The sequence below is a fragment of the Leopardus geoffroyi genome, chromosome B3 (genome assembly GCF_018350155.1).
Source record: "Leopardus geoffroyi isolate Oge1 chromosome B3, O.geoffroyi_Oge1_pat1.0, whole genome shotgun sequence".
Taxonomy (NCBI): domain Eukaryota; kingdom Metazoa; phylum Chordata; class Mammalia; order Carnivora; family Felidae; genus Leopardus; species Leopardus geoffroyi.
In genome coordinates this window covers 41,127,261-41,149,253 of record NC_059337.1, presented here as the reverse complement: position 1 = coordinate 41,149,253, position 21,993 = coordinate 41,127,261, and the positions used below count along the sequence as shown (strand labels likewise).

Here is a 21,993-nt window from a genome sequence, read left to right as displayed (position 1 = left end):
CACGGGCGCTACTCACGGCGGGAGGCTGCGCTGGGCGGGCACGGCGAGCACGGCAGGAGCGACCGGGTGCGCGGCGCTCGTCTCTGCTCTCCGGCCGCCCGCCCGAGGAGCCGCTGAGGAGCCGAGGGGGCGGAGCGGCCTGCCCGGTCCCAGGCGCCGGCTGGAGGCGCTCCCGGCCGCCCCGGGACGGGGCTCGGGGCGCCCCCTGCTGGGAGCCCCCTCCGGACAGCCCCGAGGTGAGGGCCGACAGCTTTCCACCAGGTCCGGCGACACTTCCAGGAGTCAAGGGCGAGAGCCAGGGGCAAGACCCTCCAGGCGTCCTTACCGGCTCTAAGGTTCACAAGCTGTGTGGCCTTGGGCAAGTCAACGAACCTCTCCAAGCTTTATCTGGAAAATGATTTAAATGAGCTGCTGATAATGTGACGTAGCCTGGCACAATCGCTCAGACAATGTTATTTCCTTGTCCCTCCACCCCTAACCTCCACACCCCCCGCCCCCAACACGCACACTGTGAGAGAGGAAGTCCCACTAGGGAATAGGCCGTTTCCTCCCTCCCAGCCAGAAGGCTCCCTGATATATTCTTCTGGGAACCTCACCACCCACGTTTCATAGCTGGGTAGGGGCTGAGATGGAGAGGGACACTCCCCTCCTCACCACCAAGCCCCAGCTTGGAAGCAGCCTAACCTCCTTCGCCCTCGTACCCCCAGCCTCTGCAAGGTTGGTAAGTGAAGCCCCGCATCACCATCAAGCCTTCCTTAATAAAGGACTTGGCAGTGGATTCCTCCTCTCGTCCTTCTGCCAAGAATCCCAGGAGGGGAAAAGAAGAGCGAGAATGGAGAGGGTGATGGGAAGAAGGAAGCGGAAACAGAATCACAGCCAAGACAGAACTTACTTCAAGACAAGAGACTGTTTAGCAAAAGGAAATGGAGGCCCCTTCCCAGAGTTTCCATCCCTAAGTCACCCACAGGGCTCCTCAAGACAGTCCTAGAGGAGAAGGTGTTAGATTCAGAGCTCTGCCCTTTGGTTCAAAGCCCCGCTCTGCCATTCCCCATGTATAGTCTTAGGCATGGCACCCGAGCTTTTCCTTCATCAGTTAAGTGGGGCAAACAACCCTTCTCAGAGTGTCTAATGGAGCTTACATGGGGCTGAAACGAAAGCATGTGCAAGTTGCATCTAGAGGACCTCCACCAGTGTGGGCAACCTCTCCCCCACATACTGGGGGTAGTGACAAGTACAGATGAGCCCCGCCCTCCAGCTGACCAGTGCCTGAGACAGCCCGGAAAAAGACCGCAGAACTTCCTTGTTTATAAACTTTCACATCCCAGGACAGTGCAGGCCCTGAGTCTCCTGTCCCAAGAACACCATACTACCTGGAGTAATACCCAAGACCAGAGGTGGCTTCCAATGTCAGTGACAGAGAAGGACACCCAATGAGCTTTCATCAGCATAGGGCGACCCTTCATCCTCACAGACCCTCAAAACGCACACACACACACACACACACACACACACACACACACACACCTGCCCATTTCCAGTCATCTACTGCTATGTAACAAACCACCTCAGCCTTGGTGGCTTGAAACAGCAATCTTGTCAGGCTCACAAATTCTGAGGGTCAGGAATTCAGACATTGCACAATTTGGCTTATCTCTGCTCCACAGTGTCTGGGGCTTCAACTGGGAAGACTTGAGTAGTTGGGAATGACTTGAATGGCTGGGAGATGGAATATTCTGGAGGCTTCTTCATTCACATCATAGCCTGGGCTATGATGCATCCAAGCTGGACTCGGCCAACACTGCCAGAACACCTACATGTAGCCTCTCCATCACTTCCCCTATGAGCCTCATGCTTAACACCTAATGTGCAACAACAGCATTCCCCTTGCATGAAGTAATTCTTAGATTTGATACTTGGCAAATTAGTCAAAGAACATTGCAGCTGGAAGGGTCATTATCAATCACCCCAACCAGCCTGTCATTTTTCAAATGAGGAAACTGAGGCTCAGAAAAGAAAAAGTGACTTGCCCAAGGTCACACAGCTGGTAAGAGGCAGAGCCAGGATTAGAACCAGGCCTCTGCCAGATTCTGTTTGGTGTGCTTTCCACTGTACTTGTCAAATGCAAGTGCCTAAGGAGATACCATCTGGAAATGCATTTTTTGCTTAAGATTGAGTGAGCTTATCAGACCCTCATCTGACAGCAGCGACAGGACATTGAGCACTGAACATAGGACCAAAGTGGCAGTGGGCAGAGAAGGAAAGGTCCCAAGGGTGGGAGCAACAGTGCACATATTCCATAATGAAACTAGAGGAAGGGCCAGGTAAGAATCAAGCAATTCCACTCCAGCTCCTGCATGGTTCCAACGGCTGAGAAAATAGTACAAATGCCTCACTCTGGCAATTAAAGCTCCAGCCTACATTTTCCAGGCCTACACATACATCCTCTTCCGTCCTGTGGATGCACATCCAGCTCTTTGCCAGGTTGGATTATTGGCTGTTCCTACATCCACGTTTTTGTTTAAGCCACTCCACTCACCCACCCCCATCCCATCCTACAAAATCATACCCCTCCTTCAAGGGCCCTCTCAGGTATCATATCTTCCATGGAAACCTTCCTGATCTACCTCCAGCTGGCTTTCTCCCCTGAACCCCACCGCTCTTGGTTTGCACCTAATTGGCATTCCCCTTCCCCTGTTTTAGTTATCATTAGTGCCCACTTCTCTTTGCCTTTAGGGCAAGGACAATGGCTTGCTCATCTCTGTACCGAGGCAGTGTCTGATATCTCCAACCCAATAAAGTTTGTTAAATTGGATTGCTAGAATGTAAATGTCTCAAGACCACAACTGTCTTGTTTCTGTTGTCCCCCGAGGATACCGAAGTACCTGGCACTTAGTGATCATATGTTGGATGGAGAGATGTACGGTTCATTTCTTCCAACATGTGCCATCTCAGTGCCAAGAACTTTACTTCAAGGTAGATGCAATTATCCCTTTTTACAGATGTAGTAACTGAGGTTTGGGGAAGTTGACTTGCCCACCAAGCTCACCCAACTTGTAAGAGTCTGAGTGTGCTATGAATCTGGCCTGTCCATCTCCAAAATCCAGGATCTTTCTGCTCCTCTGCCCCTTCCACACACTGCTCTCCATGGAAACTTGAAAGTATTCTAAAACCGTGTCAATACAGGGGTTCTCATCCATGGCTGCCCATCAGAATTGCCTGAGAGTATTTAATAATCCTCATGCTCAGACTATACCCCTCACCAATTACATTGGAACCTCTAGAAGTAGAATCTGGGCATCAGTAGTGGTTAAAAGTCCCCAAGTGATTCCAGTGTACAGGTTGAGAACCACTTTGTTCATGTCACAGAGATCTGGGGAAATGAAAGCATTCTCCATCAGCCCACCAAACTGCAAACACATCTGAGCACCTGCTTTGTGCAAGAGACTGTGCAAGGGACTGTGAGATGGGTGAGTCACAGGAGCTTGAAGCTTCCGCAGGGAATAAGCCCACAGGGAAAGAGGTAACCGTAGCAAGCGGCAGAGGGCGATGAACATGGCGATATCCTAAAGCACACTTTGGTGCCTGGCAAGTTTACAGAGCCTAACAACCTGCTGGCAAGGAGACAGGGCAGGGATTAAGCTGCTGCACAAGTCGGCTGGGGCAGCTGGTGCTGGAGTCTATACAGAGAGTGCAGAGTTTGAGGATTAAATGATGCCACAAGCCTGAGTGCGGATCCCAGCATGTAATTCACTTACTGTGTGATCTAGGGCAAGCTTCTTGATCCCTCTGTGTCTCATTATCCCCAGCGGCCAAATGGAGCTAAGAATAGCGTTGTGGATGTTCAACAACATATATTCATTAGAGATATACGTGAAGGACTTAGATCAGGGTCTAGCATGTGGCAGAGTGCTCAATGAGTATTAGCTGTTTTAATTTTTCCTTTAATGTCTGGTGTGAGCTTCCCTAGAGGAGGAAATGGATCTTAGCCATCTTTGCACCCCACCCAGCACCAGCCTGGCCCAGAGGAGGTTCTTAGCAAGTGTCACATGAAGTCTGGAATGCAGGCTTCTTGACAATGGGCCCAGCACTGACTGCTTTCTTAGGCTATTGGAGCAGGCCAGGGGAGGGCACAGGTGGTTCCTCCCTGGCTGGCTGGCTTGCCTCTTGGGTAGGAGGCAAGCAGGAAGCCTCCTCCTCCCAAAGGTGGCCTGGTGGCCTGGCTTCTCTGCCCTTCCCAGCCCTGCCCACCCTGCCCTGTGCCCTCTGCTCTCCCACACCCAGCCAGGCAATGTCGAGGGTGTGGAGCAGGCCTGGAAACCCTTCCTGTTTCCTCCCTCAGGAGGCCCACGGGATCCTGAAGCCAAAGGTGGCTGCTTCAACGTCTAGCCTTACTGGACTCAGCAAGGCCTTGACCCCACCAAGGAAGGGGCTGGGGTGTGGGAATCCTTGTCTTTTCCTGGAAATCCAGAGGATGGGGATTTCCTGGGCACGTGTACACGCTCATTCACTCTGCAAACATTCAAGGGCGCCTCCTGGGGCTGGATGCTGTTAGGGGCAAGTATAGACTCAATGCTCAGAAGTGTCAGGAGGCTAGAGTAGTCTAGCAGGCATCATGAGGGGCTTGAGGGGAAGGAGAGGCTTGATTCAAACTTGAAAGAAGAGGACCAAGTGAATAGGAGGTGGAAGGAAAGGGAGCACATTAGGTGGGAGTAGCTGTGTGGACAAAGGGCTGGGTGTATGGAACCACCTGCCATTTACTGCCCCAACCCCCACCTGAGCCAGCATAGGGGTCACACTGCAGGATCATGACCCAGGCATTTGCCACCACCTTCAGTCTGGGGCAGAGGTTGGTGGCATGCACACTGAATTCTTGGAGAAGGCCCCCAAATTATGCCTACCTTTAGGGCTACAAATTTCACCTACCTACTACTCTAGGCTCGGGGATCAAGTAGCCCTATTTATATTCCTGTCCAGCCACTTTCTAGGGAAATCACTTTCCCTCTCTGAGCTTCAGTTGCCTCATCTATAAAATAGGAATAATTACACCTTTTCCCTCAGGGTTGATGTGAGGACCAGACAAAATATTTGAGAAAGCACTGGTACAAATGTCACCTTCCCTCCCCAAACGGGTGCGTCCCTCTCTCAAAACAGTCTGTCACTTGTGCCATATCTCTCAGGCCATGTTGTTCCTGCAACTCTATGAAATACTTTCTTCCTTTGACCTTCCTTTATCCAAGACTCAGCCCAATTCCAGCCTCATTCATTTTTCAAAATTCGCTGGTGCCCATCATGGGCCAGGCCCTGGGTTGGTCCCTGAGAGAAGTGAGACACAGGCCCTGCTCTTCAGGAGCTCAAAGCCAAGAAGAGAAGCTGTTCTGGAAACAAAGTTCCAGAACCCCATGTTCTGGGGCCAGGCCAGAGCCCAGGCAGGGACCCAGAGGAGCCCAGGGGTGGGAGGGAGGGTCCCTGAGTGCTGGGGGCTGGGGCAGGAAGGTTCCTCTTAAGAGAGAGCTCTTCCTCAATGTCACAATTATATCTGCTGAGATGAAGATAAGATTTCACATTCCCATGTTTGTTAATGGGTCCTTTGAGTCTCTCCTGCCATCCTTCCCACACTTTGCTGGTGATGTGCTTAGACCCATCAGAGGCCTTTCATGGATCCATGAGGGAAGGATGGGGAAGACAGCATTTCCTCCCCCAACCCCCTCTGAAAAGAAACTGCAGGGCCAGACCTGGTCATTCTGCAGTGGCTCCTGCCACACCCATGGCTGATCCCTGACCTCCATATGGGCTGACCCTCCAACTCAAAGCTCCTGACCTGCCCTCCCTGGTCTGTATGCTGACTCCATCCCAGCTGAGCCCAGGTCCTGACCCAGTTATAAGCAGCTGCATCCGGGAAAACAAAGGCAAAAAGGCCAAAACCAGCTGTCCACAGTGGCCTTTGCCCCAAACAGAACTGGGCCTCCTTCCTCACCAGAACTGTTCTCTAGTATAAGGGACCCCAGACCTCCTCAGCTCTTTCCTCTGAGGTTTTCTAGCCTCTCAGCCTTGGTTTCTGTTACTCCATCCACATAGAATATGTTCATCTTTCTACTCAAATCAAACCAACATTTACAGAGAATCTGCCCTGAGTCAGGCACTGTACTGAGTTTTCCTGTTATTTCATTTAATCCCCAAATTGAATACTTGTATAGACTGATAGTATTTTTATTATATATATTTATTATCTTTATTATATTTTATTATATTATATAAACTGAAACTCAAAGAATGTAGTAGGCATTTGATTTGTTTTGACTGTCCAATGTCCAATGCCTTCCTCCCATTTGGGAGGGAACGACTATGGTGGCAGTACTAGGGTATATGCAGAGATGCTGAACCATCTCCCACCAAAACCGTAGGGAGAAAATCCTCCTTCTTCCAACCCCAGTCTTCATGAGACTAGGCTTGGCCAATCACATACTTCTGCCCAGCACTTTGGATCTCAAGTGAGTACTGCCAAGATGTTCATTGGGCAGCAGCAGCAGTGGAGACATGCTGGACAGATGGTTCCAACCTCTAGAGCCTCTTTGGTTCCTCCTATTCCAGCGTCTCTTTGATTCTGAGTCCCTCTAGCCTTACAGGGAATCCCCTTGTGCTAAGTTGGCAACAACCAGCACAACTGGAAGAGACAGGAACGTGCTCAATGGTGAAGGGCCAGGAACCAAATGAAGACATTTTCCTTCACACCTGGAGTTTTCTACCTTGTCACGGAGTTTCCAACACAAGAGAGAAGTGGATGGAGCTCCCGGGATGACCGTGAAGAGGACCCCAAGGTTGACAGTGTGCAGCAGGCCTCGAAGGCAACCATTTGAGATTAGAGCAGAGGAACTGTAGGGAACAGAGGGCTCCAAGAGTGGTGGCTCCAAGAGAGAAGTGAAATTGAAACATTGGGCAATGTGTTTTAACCTGTTGAGTAGTGCTCTTTGAGAGGAAAATTTGGGGATGCATCTATTATAGGTACACACAAAAAAATTAAATGAATAAAAATTACAAAGTGACTATTAATTCCAGAAAATGACAAAAAAGTATGTAAGTAACGAAGTGTTCATCACAATACACCACAGCTCAGCTCTGAGCTCTGAATAAATATTTACATGTCGTAAAATGTGAATTATAAATTTTTATCTTCTCTCAATAGAGAGAAGGTTGCAGGATGGGGAAAACTATGAGCATTAAGCCCTCATCTTTCATAGTAGGAAATCAATAGATATATTAAATTTAAAAGTTATTAAATAGGATTATAAATATGTTTTTTGGTTATATGGTGCTGAATAACAAAAGGTGGGATGGAGCCTCACATCGGGCTCTGCATTGAACATGGAGTCTGCTTAGTATTCTCTTTCTCTCCCTCTCTCTAGAAAATAAAAAATATTTTTAAATATTTTTAAAAAACACAGCCCATGGTATCAGAGTTCATAGTCTTCATAGTCACTAACGATAACTGAACACTTACTGTGCACCAATCACTTATTATTATAATCTCCATTCTATAAATGAGGCTTAGTGAAACTCACACAGTTAACATGAAGCAGAGAGAGGGTTTACACTCAGGCAGTCTGACTCCAGAGCCCCAATTATGCCATACCCCAAATCTCCAAGTTCTGCATTGAACATTAGGGAGAGCAGGAGTTGGGGAGCAGTGTATGGTGTGACAGGATCAATCACAAGATACCACACCAAGCACAGCGGGGCCAATAGGCCCCTCCCTTATTCTTCCACCTATCCACTGGCCAGAGTATACAGCTTTGAATTTGAGAGAAAGCCTGAGTGAGAATAACTCTATGTGAAAAAGAGAACAACCTACCTTCCTGACAGGGTGGTGGGGACCCTTGGCAGAAGCAGAGCAGAGGTAAGTCTGGCCCTCCATGAGGGGCAGAGGGCAGAAAAGGATAGCTTCATCTAGCAGTGAAATACACCACAGTGTATCATGCTCAAAGTAAAAGTCTACTTATCTTGGCAGTTTGTCCCCAACCTCTGGTCCCTACCCAGTCCTCAATAGGAAAGCTAGACTAACAACACACCCAACCCACTTACAAAGTTTGTAAACTGGAAAATAAAGAAGTCTCCAAGAACAAAACAAAAAGATGTGTAATATGAAGAGATGTTCAGAAGCATAGAGAATATATCTAGGGAGTCCAACATTAGTCTAAAATGAGTATTCAAGGAGAAGGAAAAATAATAGAAGATATACTAAAAGAAAATTATCTTTGGCAAAAAATAAAAAAAAAAAAAGATAAAAATCTTCAGATTTAAAGGAACCCATCAAGGGCCAAGAAGGGTTAATGAAAAACATATCTATACCAAGGCCTATCATGATGATATTTTAGAACCCTAAGAATAAAGAAAAAAATCCTAAAAGAATTCAGAGGGGAAAAGCATCTTGCCTCAAGAATACAAATCAGACTAACAACAGACTTCTCTTTTATCAAACCAAAATGTCCACTAAACGTGAGAGCAAAATGAAGTCTCTTTTTTTTTTTTCAAAATGGTTCAGAAATTTTACCACACACATCCAAGATGAAAAAAGAATTACTCTGGAAAATGCAAAAAATGTGTAAAGAATCCAAGAGAGTGGATGATACAAGATACAAGAAATAGCTTGGGACCCAGAAGAATGGAACACAGCTAGAAAGAAACCAAAAGAATTCTTTAGGGGCTGACAGTTGAAGGTTTCTCAATCCAGCTGACAAACTTTCATGACATGGGATTCTATTTCTTTCTTTATGCACCCAGTACTACTTCACAATGTCTTAGAATCACCAGACCCCTTAAATGAATTGATTCAGAGCTTCTGGGAGGTGGGGCTGAGGAATGTGAATTGTTAACAGGCCTTTTAGGAGATTCATATCTACACTAAAATTTGACACCCAATGCATATTTGTTTCTTTTTTTAAAAAATTTTTTAATGTTGGGGCGCCTGGGTGGCTCAGTCGGTTTGGCGTCCGACTTCGGCTCAGGTCACGATCTCACGGTTCTTGAGTTCGAGCCCTGCGTCGGGCTCTGGACTGATGGCTCAGAGCCTGGAGCATGCTTCCGATTCTGTGTCTCCCTCTCTCTCTGCCCCTCCCCCGTTCATGCTCTGTCTCTCTCTGTCCCAAAAATAAATAAAACGTTGAAAAAAAAATTAAAAAAAAAATTTTTTTTAATGTTTATTTACTTTTGAGAGAGAGAACGAGAGACAGAGTGTAAGGTGGAGAGGAACAGAGAGAGAGAGGGAGACACAGAATCTGAAGCAGGCTCCAGGCTCTGAGCTGTCGACACAGAGCCCGGTGCAGGGCTCGAACCCACAAATCACAAGATCATGACCTGAGCTGAAGTCAGACACTTAACCGACTGAGCTACTGAGGTGCCCCTGCATATTTGTTTCTAAAGAGGATTATATACGATCATAAAATGCATCTCATTTATTGGTTTTTAATTTTTAGAAACAATCCTGAAGCTAAGAATGAACTAGTTTAATGGTGGGTACAGATTAATATGTGATGCTATAGATCTTGACAACACACACACACACACACACACACACACACACACACACGACAAATTTGGGAAGTAGAAAGGAAAGAAGAGGTAGAAGGAAAGGAGTTTGCTCCAGTTTATATTATTTTTAATTATAATGGAAGGCTCCTAAAGGAAATGGCTGATACCAGGGCTGGGGCAGGGAGAGTACAAGGATGAGAGTACTAGGCAGGGAGAGTACAAGATGTTCCACGACCTAGAACATCTTGTGCCAGAAAGTAAGGAAGTACTCAAAAATGGATGGTAACGAATGTGTTGGCGACAAGGGAGCCAGCTTGAAGGGGCTCCCACTGACTAGATTTGCAATCATTTGAGTATTGAAATAAATAATGATAGGAATAGGTTATAATATGTTGAAAATTTTAAAAAGAATCGATATGTTCTAATCTGATATTTAAAAAAAAATTAAGGGGTGCCTGGCTGGCACAGTCAATAGAGTGTGTGACTCTTGATCTCAGGGTAACAGATTCAAGCCCCACACTGGGGGTAAAGCTTACTTAAAAATAAATAAATAAACAAACAAACAAACAAACAAAAGCTTTAAAAAAGTTAACCCTGTTTACTTCAGAGATTTATAAAAATTATTTTTAAAATTAAAATTAACATTAAAATTAAAACAAAGAGAGGAAAAGAAAAGAAAGCAATTTTTTAAAGAAAAATGCCAACACATAAGTGGACATTATGGAATTAGGAAAATCACCACTTTACCACCATATAGCAATTGGTGTTCAGGCAATCACTGATATCAATATTTGATATCAATCACTGGATATCAAAACCACTGAGTGAGAGATGGTTGGAGAACAAGATACTCAGCTGGTTTCTAACCACCATGTCACAGACTATTCATTAATGACAAAGAGGAAAAGGTACTTTTACAATGGAGAAATCTGGCAGATCCCACCTTAATAAAATGTCCAAACTGAGCATTAGTAATAATGGGACAAATGGACGTTATTTGCACTGGGAAAGATAACATCATTGGTGTAGTATTCCTGCCAAAAATGTGGACATTGAAACTGGTCATGAGGAAACAATCAGACAAACCCAGATTGAGAGACATTCTGCCGAACAACTGACCTATACTCTTTAAAAATATCAGTGCCAGGAGGGTGCCTGGCTGGCTTAGTCAGTAGAGCATGTGACTCTTGATCTCAGGGTTGTCAGTTCCAGGTCTACACTGGGTGTAGAGATTATTAAAAAAAAAAAAAAAAAAAAAACTTAAAAAATAAACAAAAATATCAGCGTCACGAAAGAAAACATAACTGATCTACATTAAAGGAGAGCGAAAAGATAACAACTCTGTGCAATGTGTGATGAGTGAGTGGATCCTGGATTGTAAAAAGAAGTTAAAAGAGACATTGTTGGACGATTACGGAAATTTGAATATGGAAACTTTACTATGTAATGATATCAATACTATGTTTTCTGAGTGGGAGAATTATATTGTGGTTCTGGAGGAGAATGTCCTTATTCTTGGATGTATGCATGTTGAAGTATTTTGAGGAGAAATGGCATTATGTCTATAGTGGTTCCTCAAATGGTTCAGGAAAAAGGAGAACATGTATATACGTGCAGTAAAAGAAAGCTAACGATGGCAAACTATTAACGGTCTATAGATCTAGATGAATTCTTCTTGCAACTTCTCTGGAAGTTTGAAGTTTTTCAAAATCAAAAGTTGGGGAGAGTAAAACAACATCTATTATGGTAATTAGCAGATAAACTAAAACTAAAAATTGTTGAAACTGATTGTCTTTGAGGAGTAACACAGGTGGGCAGAAAGGGACACTACCAGTTTTCATTTTATATTTTTTGAGCTTTTTTTGGTTTTGCTATGCATCTATATGACTTTTGTGATGAAAGAAAACGAGCAATTGTGGCACCTGGGTGACTCAGTCGGTTAAGCATCCAACCCTTGGTTTTGGCTCAGGTCATGATCTCATAGTTCATGAGATCGAGCCCTGAGTGGGTTGCACTCGTTAAAAAAGCTTTAAAAAAAACTTAAAAGAAAAAAAGAAACCTAGTAATTAATTAATATGACAAAATACATACAACAGAAGTTGCCCTGAGGATGTAAGCTTGTATCCGCGGAGGGCTCTTCATTCCAGAAAAGAATTAATAAATATCGTGTGTGGTGCCTATTAATGCTCATTAAGTTTATGGACCTCTCTATGCATATTGAGGTTCTTAGAGCTCTGCCTGGCTTCCTTACCCCCGTTTCTGCTCAACAACAGCACCTATTAAAAGGTGTTGCATTTTTTTACTAAGACTTGCTAAAAGGAAAACATATTGCTAAAGAACATTAAGTATCACTAATGTGAAGACATATTAAGATGTAAATATCCTTCAGAAATTAATGAAAATGACAGAATCATATCATGATTTTTACGTACTATTACGTCCTATTTTTTTTTACCAGAGGATTCTTTGTCAATCTACTTAAACCCCTATTTTAGTCTACAAAATAATTAAATAATCTAGAAAAATTTGCATTTTATTCTTTTGATTCACTTTAATCTGGGCAGAGAAATGACTTGCCCAAATCATACTGCTTGATTATTGGCAAACGCTCACTTGGAATCCAGACCTTTTTCCATATATCCTAACCCTATAGTCTTGGATCTGATTTTTCCATGCTGCGTGAATGTGGACAGGTCACTCAACAACTCCTGCCCACCATTTTCTTTCTTACCTATAAAATCAAGTAGTAGGATTAGATTAACATAAGATCAGCTCCCACAGTCCCTGATGGTAGCCATGTATTTCACTTGGGGAAATAAAGGTCCAGCAAGATTCTGCAACTTGGTAAGTTTTACCCTGCAAGGCAATCTTGAGCTCGACATATGTATTCATTTTATATTCTGACTCATCTGAACAGACCTCACCTTAATGTAGCCACGGAACACTGATATAACAGCCTCAGGAATCCAGTAACAAGGAAACGCAGCTGATGTGACCCAGTTTACTTTAAATAGCTTAATCAAAACAACAATAACATCATCAACAACAACCATCACCAAAGAAGCATACATTCCATAAAAAAAAAAAAAAAAAAAAAAAAAAAAAAACCTGATAAGCTTTGCTTATCATTTTAAATTCTCCATAAATCAACATATTAACAACTGTGGGCCAATCTCAATATTAATCATTCCTGTCATTGTTAATGATGTTAATGCATTCTTGGAAGCCCCAGAAAGCCAGAATCCACTGTGGCTTCTAACAGGTAGAAATTTAAATCGGACAGAGCCTGAGAGATTATCTAACACCTTCACTTTATAGAAGGAAGAAGAAAGCCCAAAAACAAGGGAAGTGACTTTTATCCAAGTTCATACTTGTCTGGGCAGAGCCAGGATTAAAGGTCAGGTCTGACCCATCATGCAGTGGACATTCCTTATATGAAATGCCAAAGGCTCAAGCCATTGTAAAGCTGAATCCCTTCATTATGACCAAGGTGAGCCTGAAGTCATTCAACAAGAAAACAATGTATCATGAGCTGTGGGAGATACAGGGGGCACCTAAGAAGATAGGAAATAAAACACACTGAAGGGGCGCCTGGGTGGCGCAGTCGGTTAAGCGTCCGACTTCAGCCAGGTCACAATCTCGCGGTCCGTGAGTTCGAGCCCCGCGTCAGGCTCTGGGCTGATGGCTCAGAGCTTGGAGCCTGTTTCCGATTCTGTGTCTCCCTCTCTCTCTGCCCCTCCCCCATTCATGCTCTGTCTCTCTCTGTCCCAAAAATAAATAAACGTTGAAAAAAAAAATTAAAAAAAAAAAAAAACACACTGAAGATAACCAAGAATATGAGCAGTGTGATAGTAGTACTTTGATAGGATCAAAGGAAACTTACCCAAAGGGTAAAATAACATTTTACTGATTTATCTCCCACCTTAAAAATATATGTTTTAAAATGGCTTTACGAAGGAGACATGCACCATAAGATGTGTGTGTTGTGTGTGTGTGTGTGTGTGTGTGTGTGTGTGTGTGTGTTTAGTAACATTTGTTAGGGGTTATCATATTATTAAAAGAAAACATATTCTTTGCAAATAAACTTTTTTTAAGGCAGAGATAACTACTTTTAAAGTTTTAATAGATTTCCTTCTAGCCACTTTTTTTTTAGTTTTTTCTAAAGGTGTTTTTTTTTGTTTTTTTTGTGTTTTTTTGTGTTTTTTTTTTTTTTTTTGAGAGAGAAAGAGAGTGCAAGCAGGGGAGGGGCAAAGAGAGAGAGGGGGACAGATGATCTGAAGCAGGCTCCACGAGCACAACAGAGAGCCCAATGTGGGGCTGGAACTCACGAACCGTGAGATCATGACCAGAGCCGAGGTGAGACATTTAACCAACTGAGCCACCCAGGCGCCCTCCTTCTAGCCATTTTTACATGTAAATGCACTCTTTCATTTTTAATTGGGATCATTTGGAATAAATTGTTTTATATTTTGCTTTTCTTGCTTAATTTATCTTGAGAATTCTCTCATGGAATTAACAAGTCTTTGAAAACGTTGAGTCCATTAAAATAGTATTAATTATTTAGCACTTTACCTATTGTTAGACATTAAGTTTTACACTTTTCTTTATAAAAAATAATGTGACCAAATGGTTCATAAAGTAAGATTTGAAAATAGTGGTCATGTGGGACGCCTGGATGGCTCAGTCAGTTAAGCAACTGACTCTTGATTTCGGCTCAGGTCATGATCTCATGGTTTGGGAGTACAGAGCCTGCTTAGGATTCTCTCTCTCCCTCTCTCTCTGCTCCTCCCATGATAATAAAAAATGAGAAAAATAAAAAAACAAGTGAAAAACTAAAAAAAAAACTTGCAACACATATCACTGCTCACTAATATGTACAGATCTCCTACAAATCACTAAGAACAAGACTAACCAGAAAAATGGACAAATGATATGAGTGTTTCACATTAAGAAAATATAGGAGCACCTGGGTGGCTTAGATGGTTAAGCATCTGACTCTTGATTTCGGCTCAGGTCATGATCTCATGTTTGTGGGATCAAGCCCTGAGTCAGGCTCCACGCTGACATCTCGGATCCTGCTTGGGATTCTTTGTCTCTCTCTCTCTCTCTCTCTCTGCCCCACCCTCTCTCTTTCTTTCTCTCTCAAAATATAAATAAATAAACATTAAAAAAAGAAAATATAAATGCCTCTCACTTATGTAAAAATGATGTTAACCTCATTCATGATGGGAAAAATACTAAAATTCCACCGAGATAAAAATTTTTCACGTATTAGTTTAACAAAAATCTAAAAGTTTGATAATGCCTTATTTGGCTGCAGTGAAATGGGCGCTTTATCCATTGATGGTACAAGTGTATATTGGCATAATCGCTACAAGTGGCAATCCATCAGTAGCTATATAATGTAAATGCATTGATACTTTACCCAACAATCCCGTTTTCAAAAATTTATCCTAGAGATCCACTTGTAAATGTATGACATGAGGTTGCTTGCTCATTGTAGCCTGGTTAGTAATAGCAAAATAATGGGATTAACCTAAATGACTACCAACAGGAGCCTTGTTATTTAAAATGAAACATAGGGGGGCGCCTGGGTGGCTCAGTCAGTTGAGTGTCTGACTTCGGCTCAGGTCACGATCTCGCGGTCCGTGGGTTCCAGCCCCGCGTCGGGCTCTGTGCTGACAGCTCAGAGCCTGGAGCCTGTTTCAGATTCTGTGTCTCCCTCTCTCTGACCCTCCCCTGTTCATGCTCTGTCTCTCTCTGTCTCAAAAATAAATAAACATTAAAAAAAAATTTTTTTAATAAAATGAAACACTATAACACTGTAAATAATGATGGGTAAGTTCTTTGTAGATTTGATATAGGAATATCTCAACGATATATTGTTAAATAGAAAAAAAAGCAAGGCATAGAACAGTGTGGTCTGGCACAATGTATGCAAAAAGTTGTGCCAACAAGGGTATATATATTTGTATTGGCTTTTACAGGCATAAAAACTCTTCGGAGCAGTAAGAAATTATTAATCATGAAACCTGTTAGGGAAGGGTGAAAACTGGGTGGAACGGGATGGGAAGGAATCTTTTCACCATATGCCTTATACTATGCTTTTAAAAAAATATTTTTGTTTATTTATTTATTTTGAGAGAGAGAGAGAGTGAAGGAAAGAGAGAAAGAGAGAGAGAGAGAGAGAGAGAGAGAGAGAGAGAGAGAGAGAGAGAGAGAGAGAATCCCAGGCAGGCTCCTCACCATCAACACAGAGCCCTATGCAGGGCTCGAACTCACAAACCAAGAGATCATGACCTGAACTGAAGTCAGATGCTTAATTGACTGAGCCACCCAGGTGTCCCTATACTATGCTTTTTGATGTTTAAACCACCTGAAGGTATTATTCATTCAAAAACTAAATAGGAGCACCTGGGTGGCTCAGTTGGTTAAGCATCTGACTTCGGCTCAGGTCGTGATCTCACAGTTCATGGGTTCAAGCCCTGCGTTGGGCGCTGTGCTGACAGCTCAGAGCCTGGAGCCTGCTTCGGATTCTGTGTCTTCCTCTCTCTCTGCCCCTCCCCCACTCATACTCTGTCTCTCTCTCTCAAAAATAAATAAACATTAAAAATAAAATAAATTTTTAAAACTGAATAAATAATTCATGTTATTTATTAACATGTTAATTTAGTTTACATTAGTTAGTAGACATTAATTAAACATGCCTATGCAACCAAAACACTGGGAAACATATTTGCTGTATATATGACAAAAAACTCTAAGACTCATACTGTATAGTTTTTTTTTAAGTGAACATCTCAATAGAAAAGTGGGCAAAGGATATCAACAGGTGATGTTTTAAAATCCCAATAGAAAACTATTTTCCAATGTTTAATCTTATCAAATGTGAATGAAAAAAAAAGATTGCATTTAAAAATCTTCCATCTAGGGCAGGGATTTTTTAAAAATAACAATACCTGCCTCCCAAAAACAAAATAACAACACCCTATAGTAGTGTGGGGCAGAAACACAAAACCCCATGCTTTTTTAAAAAAAAAATTTTTAACGTTTATTTATTTTTGAGAGAGAGACACAGAGCGCTAGCTGGAGAGGGGCAGAGAGAGAGGGAGACACAGAATCTGCAGCAGGCTCCAGGCTCTGAGCTGTCAGCACAGAGCCCAACGTGGGGTTTGAACTCACAAGCCGTGAGATCATGACCTGAGGCAAAATCAGACGTCCAACGGACTGAGCCACCCAGGTGCCCCTCACAAACCCCCATTCTTGGTAGGATGTCAATCAGCACAATTTTTTCCAAGGGCAATTCAGCAATATATGTCAAAAGCCTCAAAATGATTAATAACCTTTAGCAAAGTAATTCCACATCTAAGAAAGTCTTCTGTGATAATCACCTCAGTCAGAACAAAGGCAATGCGCCCAGTGTGGTCTGGCATTTAGTGCAGCCGGGTAAGAGTGGTGGCATGGGTGCCCTGGAGGGTTCCTCTGCAGGTCCCTGGGCAGGTGCTGAGAATACCCTGGACAGCTGACACTAAGCAATCAGTGCTCTCTGTCTTGTTCCTGGCAGGCTGGCAGGAAACCTGGAAGCCAACACTAAGGAATCATGCTTTGCTGCCATCTAGTGCTCCCCAGGTAATTGCACCCAGCCGGGAAGGAAAACTGTCCTCTCCATCAAGCAACTTGGTACCGAAGGGCCCTCTCGTCTATTTTTACTTAACATACACTAAAATGAAGCATGTACTATGTTCCAGGCATTGTGCTCAGTACTTACAAGCATTCTCTCTTAATCCTCTTAACAGCCCTATCAAATACCTCACTTTACAGATGAGGATATTAAGGTACAGAGAGGTTCAGCAACTTGCCCAAGGTTACACAGCTACCCAAGTGGCTAAGTCTAGAATTAGAACAAGGTGGCATGTTGGCACCAGGGTCTGTGCTCTGAACCACCTCCTTTGTGAGGGGCAAAGGTCTGTGTGATAATAATAGTACACAGAGAGAACCTTATAGCCCACACAGCAAACTGCTACCCCTTCCCCAAGCACATCTGTCCTAAATAAGCTCACACAGAGACTGAGTTTGCCTCTACCGTACAGGCATTCTAACCTGATTAAGGGACAATTTCTGGTCCAGGCTAAATCCAGTGGGTTTAAAAAAAAACATTTGGGGGCACCTGGGTGGCTCAGTCGGTTAAGTGTCTGGCTTCAGCTCAGGTCACCATCTCGCGGTCCGTGAGTTCCAGCCCGGCGTCGGGTTCTGGGCTGATGGCTCAGAGCCTGGAGCCTGCTTCCGATTCTGTGTCTCCCTCTCTCTCTGCCCCTCCCCCATTCATGCTCTGTCTCTGTCTCAAAAATAAATGAACATTAAAAAAAAAAAAAAGAAAAAAAAAATATTTGTATGGGGCGCCTGGGTGGCTCCGTCGGTTGAGGGTCCAACTTTGGCTCAGGGCATGATCTCACAGTTCATGGGTTCGAGCCCCGCGTTAGGCTCTGTGCTGACAGCTCGGAGCCTGGAGCCTGCTCCGGATTCTGTGTCTCCCTCTCTCTCTACCCCTCCCCCGCTCACACTGTCTCTCTCTTTCTCTCAAAAATAAACATTAAAAATTTTTTAATTGTTTGTAAAATATTCCATATATACGAAAAATATATAAGGAATAACATAACAAATACTCAGTACCCACCAGCAGCTTTAAAAAAATAGCATTTCCAGTGACGATGCATCAGTGAGGAGTTTCAGCTGTTAGTTCACTGGCTTGTTTTCTGCCATTGTATTAATGCACAAGGAATACCAAATGGACTATGAATGCAATGTGGCTTTTAGAGCAATCTCTCTTCTTCCCTGGTTACAGTTAATTGTATCCTGCAGGAGACATCTGCAGTTTGGGTAACAAAGCTGTTGTTTCACAGTAGAGGTGAGAAAGCTTCTTGATTGTTTATTACAGTCTGAGAAGGTAGTGGTTTCCTAATCAAAGCTGTGAAGCCCAGGGCTCTGAGGAGGTATCAAAAGAATAGGAAGCCCAAATGCTCAGGCAGCATGATTTGCAGACCAGAGTTACAAACCTGGCTTCCACTGACTCCTCAGCAAATCCATGAAAATCCTGGAGTCCCATGCAGAGTGTCATGCGAGTGCTTTTTTTCCAAAAGAAAAAGGAAAAGGATCCATTCCTTATCTTTTATCAGATTCTCAAAGAGGTCTGAGAACTTCCGAAAAGGTCATGAATCATTCCTACAGATCAGGGGTCGGCAAATGGCCCACAGGCCAAATCCTGCCTAATACTGGCTTTCATACAACCCTCAAGCTGAGAATGTTTGTTTTTGTTTTTTGAGAATGGTTTGTATATTTTTAAATGGCTGAAAAAAAAATCAAAAGAATATTTTACAACACATAAAATTAAATGGCATTCAAAATTGTGTCCATAAAAAATGTTTTATTGGAACACAGCCACATTCATTCGTTTACATATTGCCACAGCTGCTTTTGTGCTACAAGAGCAGAGCCGAATAGCTACAACAGGGACACAAAGCCTAAACATTTACTATCTGGCCCTTGTCCAAAAAATTTTGCGGACCCTGCCAGAGATGGGACTAGATAATACATCTTGTAAATATGGGTGCCTCTTCTCTTCTCTTGTGTGTTGGTGTTGTTGTGATTAAGCACAAACTCATCTAAGTATGTTACTAACGTAGGGGACATTAGTCATTGGAACCATCTTACTGCATTTGGGGAGTTCCTACCACGTGAGTCTTGCAGAGACAGAGTTGGTGTCCCATACAGAAGGCCAGATTCTCCTTTCTCCCGCCTCTGTGGTAGCCAGGGCAAGGACGTGGGACTTGGGATTAGAGACCCCATCTAGGGCCCTGAAGCTGGAGTGAATCACACAAAACGGCAGGGAGAGGAGAGATCATTCTGGCAATAGTGGAGACATAACAGTCCCATCTAACTTCTAAGACCATTGGGGCCAGCAGGATGGGAGTGCTGCAGCAGTGACCCATTTCTGGTTGTGCGTCACTCAACAGTCCCTGAGGTATGATTTTGTCTTTGCTTCTAGCTGTCTAGCCTCTGTGTCACCCAGCCAAGCCAAACTCAGGCACATAAAGAGATGGGCTGCGTCATTCATTGCCTGCAGCAGAGGGACTGAAGGCAGAGGTTGGTTAAGTATGAACTCCAAGGGGACAGAGAGTGGCCAATCTGTCCTTGTATCTTCGGCACCTGATAGCGCTTGGTACTCAGAGTGCTCACTAAAATATCTGTGGATGAGAGCACCGAGGAGTAATTGTGTGCGTTGGTGAGAGTATACACTAGGGACCTCCGACTTCATCAGACTCCAGCCACCTGAAACCAGCAAAGAACATTTCATACATCAGGGTCTCATAAGAAGGGAATATAAAGACAGCCCCTGTTCCTTAACCCCTAACTATGACATCCTGGGTTTCCCAGACCATCGAGGGTCCAGTGATGAGAAATGGTCAGAATTTGGGGATGTGAATTTGATCCTAGGCTGCTAGTCTCAGAGCCCCTCTGATGACACCAGCCATATCTTTTAGAAGCAGACAGCCAGGAGTGCCTGGGTGGTTCCAACAGTTAAGTGTCCGACTTCGGCTCAGGTCATGATCTCACAGTTTGTGGGTTCGAGTCTCACGTCAGGCTCTGTGCTGATATCGTGGAGCATGCTTGGGATTCTGTCTCCCTCTCTCTAAAAAATAAATGAAATAAAAAACATTTTTTTAAAAGGCAGACAGCCAGTTAAAAAGTACTTGTATGCACATGTGTACACGGGCTGGGAGAACATGAAACCGGGTATATACACTAGGGACACAGCTCTTGCCCTGGCCCTGATTGCAAGTTGCCATGAAACAAGGAACTCAGTGTTGGTGCTAAGGACCTTCTTGGGTGCATTTGTACTTTAGAAAGAAGTGATTACAGTGATGACTAAAAAACAGCAACATTTTATGACTTGTGGATCTATGTATAGATGCTGGGGGACAGATTCTTAATGCCCCAGAAAAAAGGAGCCAATGAGAACTTTCTTAGCAGATCAGCAACCCGTAGTGACATTTCTACAAGGCTAGTGCTCCAATGTCACAATGTCTGATTTTTCTGACAGCAGCACCATTAGTAATTACGAGAGAGAGAGAGAGAGAGAGAGAGAGAGAGAGAGAGAGAGAAACATGGGGATGAAGCTGTGCTGAGGCAGCACAGAGCCTTAGCAGAAGCCAAGACAGTTTCAAAAGCATGTCTATAATCAGTAGGTTATATAAGAATTAGTTTTATTTTTGTCCCCCACTATCCTTTGACACTTTGTTGAGAAGACATGATTTTCCTCTGCCCAACAGGGAAGATTTGGGCAGACACGTGATTTTCTGTCAGATTGTCTTCCTATCAGTTTTAATCACCGAATATCTAGTCACATCTAGGGGCGCCAGGGTGGCTCAGTCGGTTGAGGGTCCAGCTCTTGGTTTCGGCTCAGGTCATGATCTCACAGTCCGTGGGACTGAGCCCCGCGTCGGGCTCTGCACTGACAGCACAGAGCCTGCTTGGGGTTCTCTCTCTCCTTCTCTGCCCCTTCCCAGCTCTTTCTCAAAATAAATAAATTAGTTTAAAAAAAAAGAGAGAATCTAGTCACATCTAATAGTCAAAACTACAAACTTGGCATTAAGTCTTTTGAGTCTGCTTCAGGCTAAAAACCTACAGCAGAGCAATGGGATGCAGTCCTTTGCTCTCTTTTCTTTCCTCCTCTTCAACTCCCCTGCTTGCTAGTTATTCTACCACCGCTTTGGAGGCTGAGGAGGAAGGAACACTGGAGACTGAACGGTTCTGACTTAGCTGTTGGACTCTGTGCTCTCTGGGCCTGCCTGGTGATTACAGCTGGGTCTCTCTCTCGGTTTGGTACTTTCATGAGCCTTCCAGAGCTTTCTGCTGCACCCTTGACCCCGGCAGATGCATCTCCCCCCTTGTTGCTCATTTGCTGTCCTCTCTCGTCAGTCCCTGGGCACCAGGCAGGACATGTCCAGACCCTTTCTGTGGAGGTCTCCTTGGCTCTGATGGCCTATTGGACACTGTCAAATATGAACCCACAGCACGGTCCATGAGAGGTATTCATGTGTTCCTTGCCAGGAGGGCTCTGTCACCAAAGTCATTGGCCTTGTCTTTCCTCTAGGTTTCCTAGGCAGGAGTCAGCCTTCACCTACAGCCCGGCCTCCAGCCCACTTCCACCTTCTTTCTCAGGCCTGAGTCAGGTACCAGTTTGCTGCATCTCCCAACTGCAGGGAACACATTCCCAAACTCTGAGTTGTCCCCTGAGAACTTCCCTCTGAAGATAGTGGTAGATATCACTTCCCTACCTTTCCTCCAAAATGGGGGTTGGAACTCAACACAGTAACAACTTTATCTGAAAAATCTCATTAAACTTCTTACAAAATCCTCTCTGTTCTTTCAAAACTTGTATTCCCAAAGTGGATAAAGGGTTATCAAGAGCCT

General features: G+C 44.0%; 1 protein-coding gene across 2 annotated transcripts in view; it reads right to left on the bottom strand.

Moving 5' to 3' along the window:
* The window catches only part of DAPK2 (death associated protein kinase 2), a 126,937-nt gene extending 126,495 nt beyond the window's left edge, over positions 1-442 (bottom strand). Inside the window, exon 1 of one of the 2 annotated variants that reach the window (XM_045447940.1) lies at positions 326-442. The gene's annotated coding sequence lies outside the window, so the exon portion shown is untranslated. Of the gene's footprint in view, positions 1-16; positions 303-325 lie in introns of those variants that run through there. The other variant, XM_045447939.1, reaches the window with a different exon arrangement.
* Between the last annotated feature and the right edge of the window lie 21,551 nt (positions 443-21,993).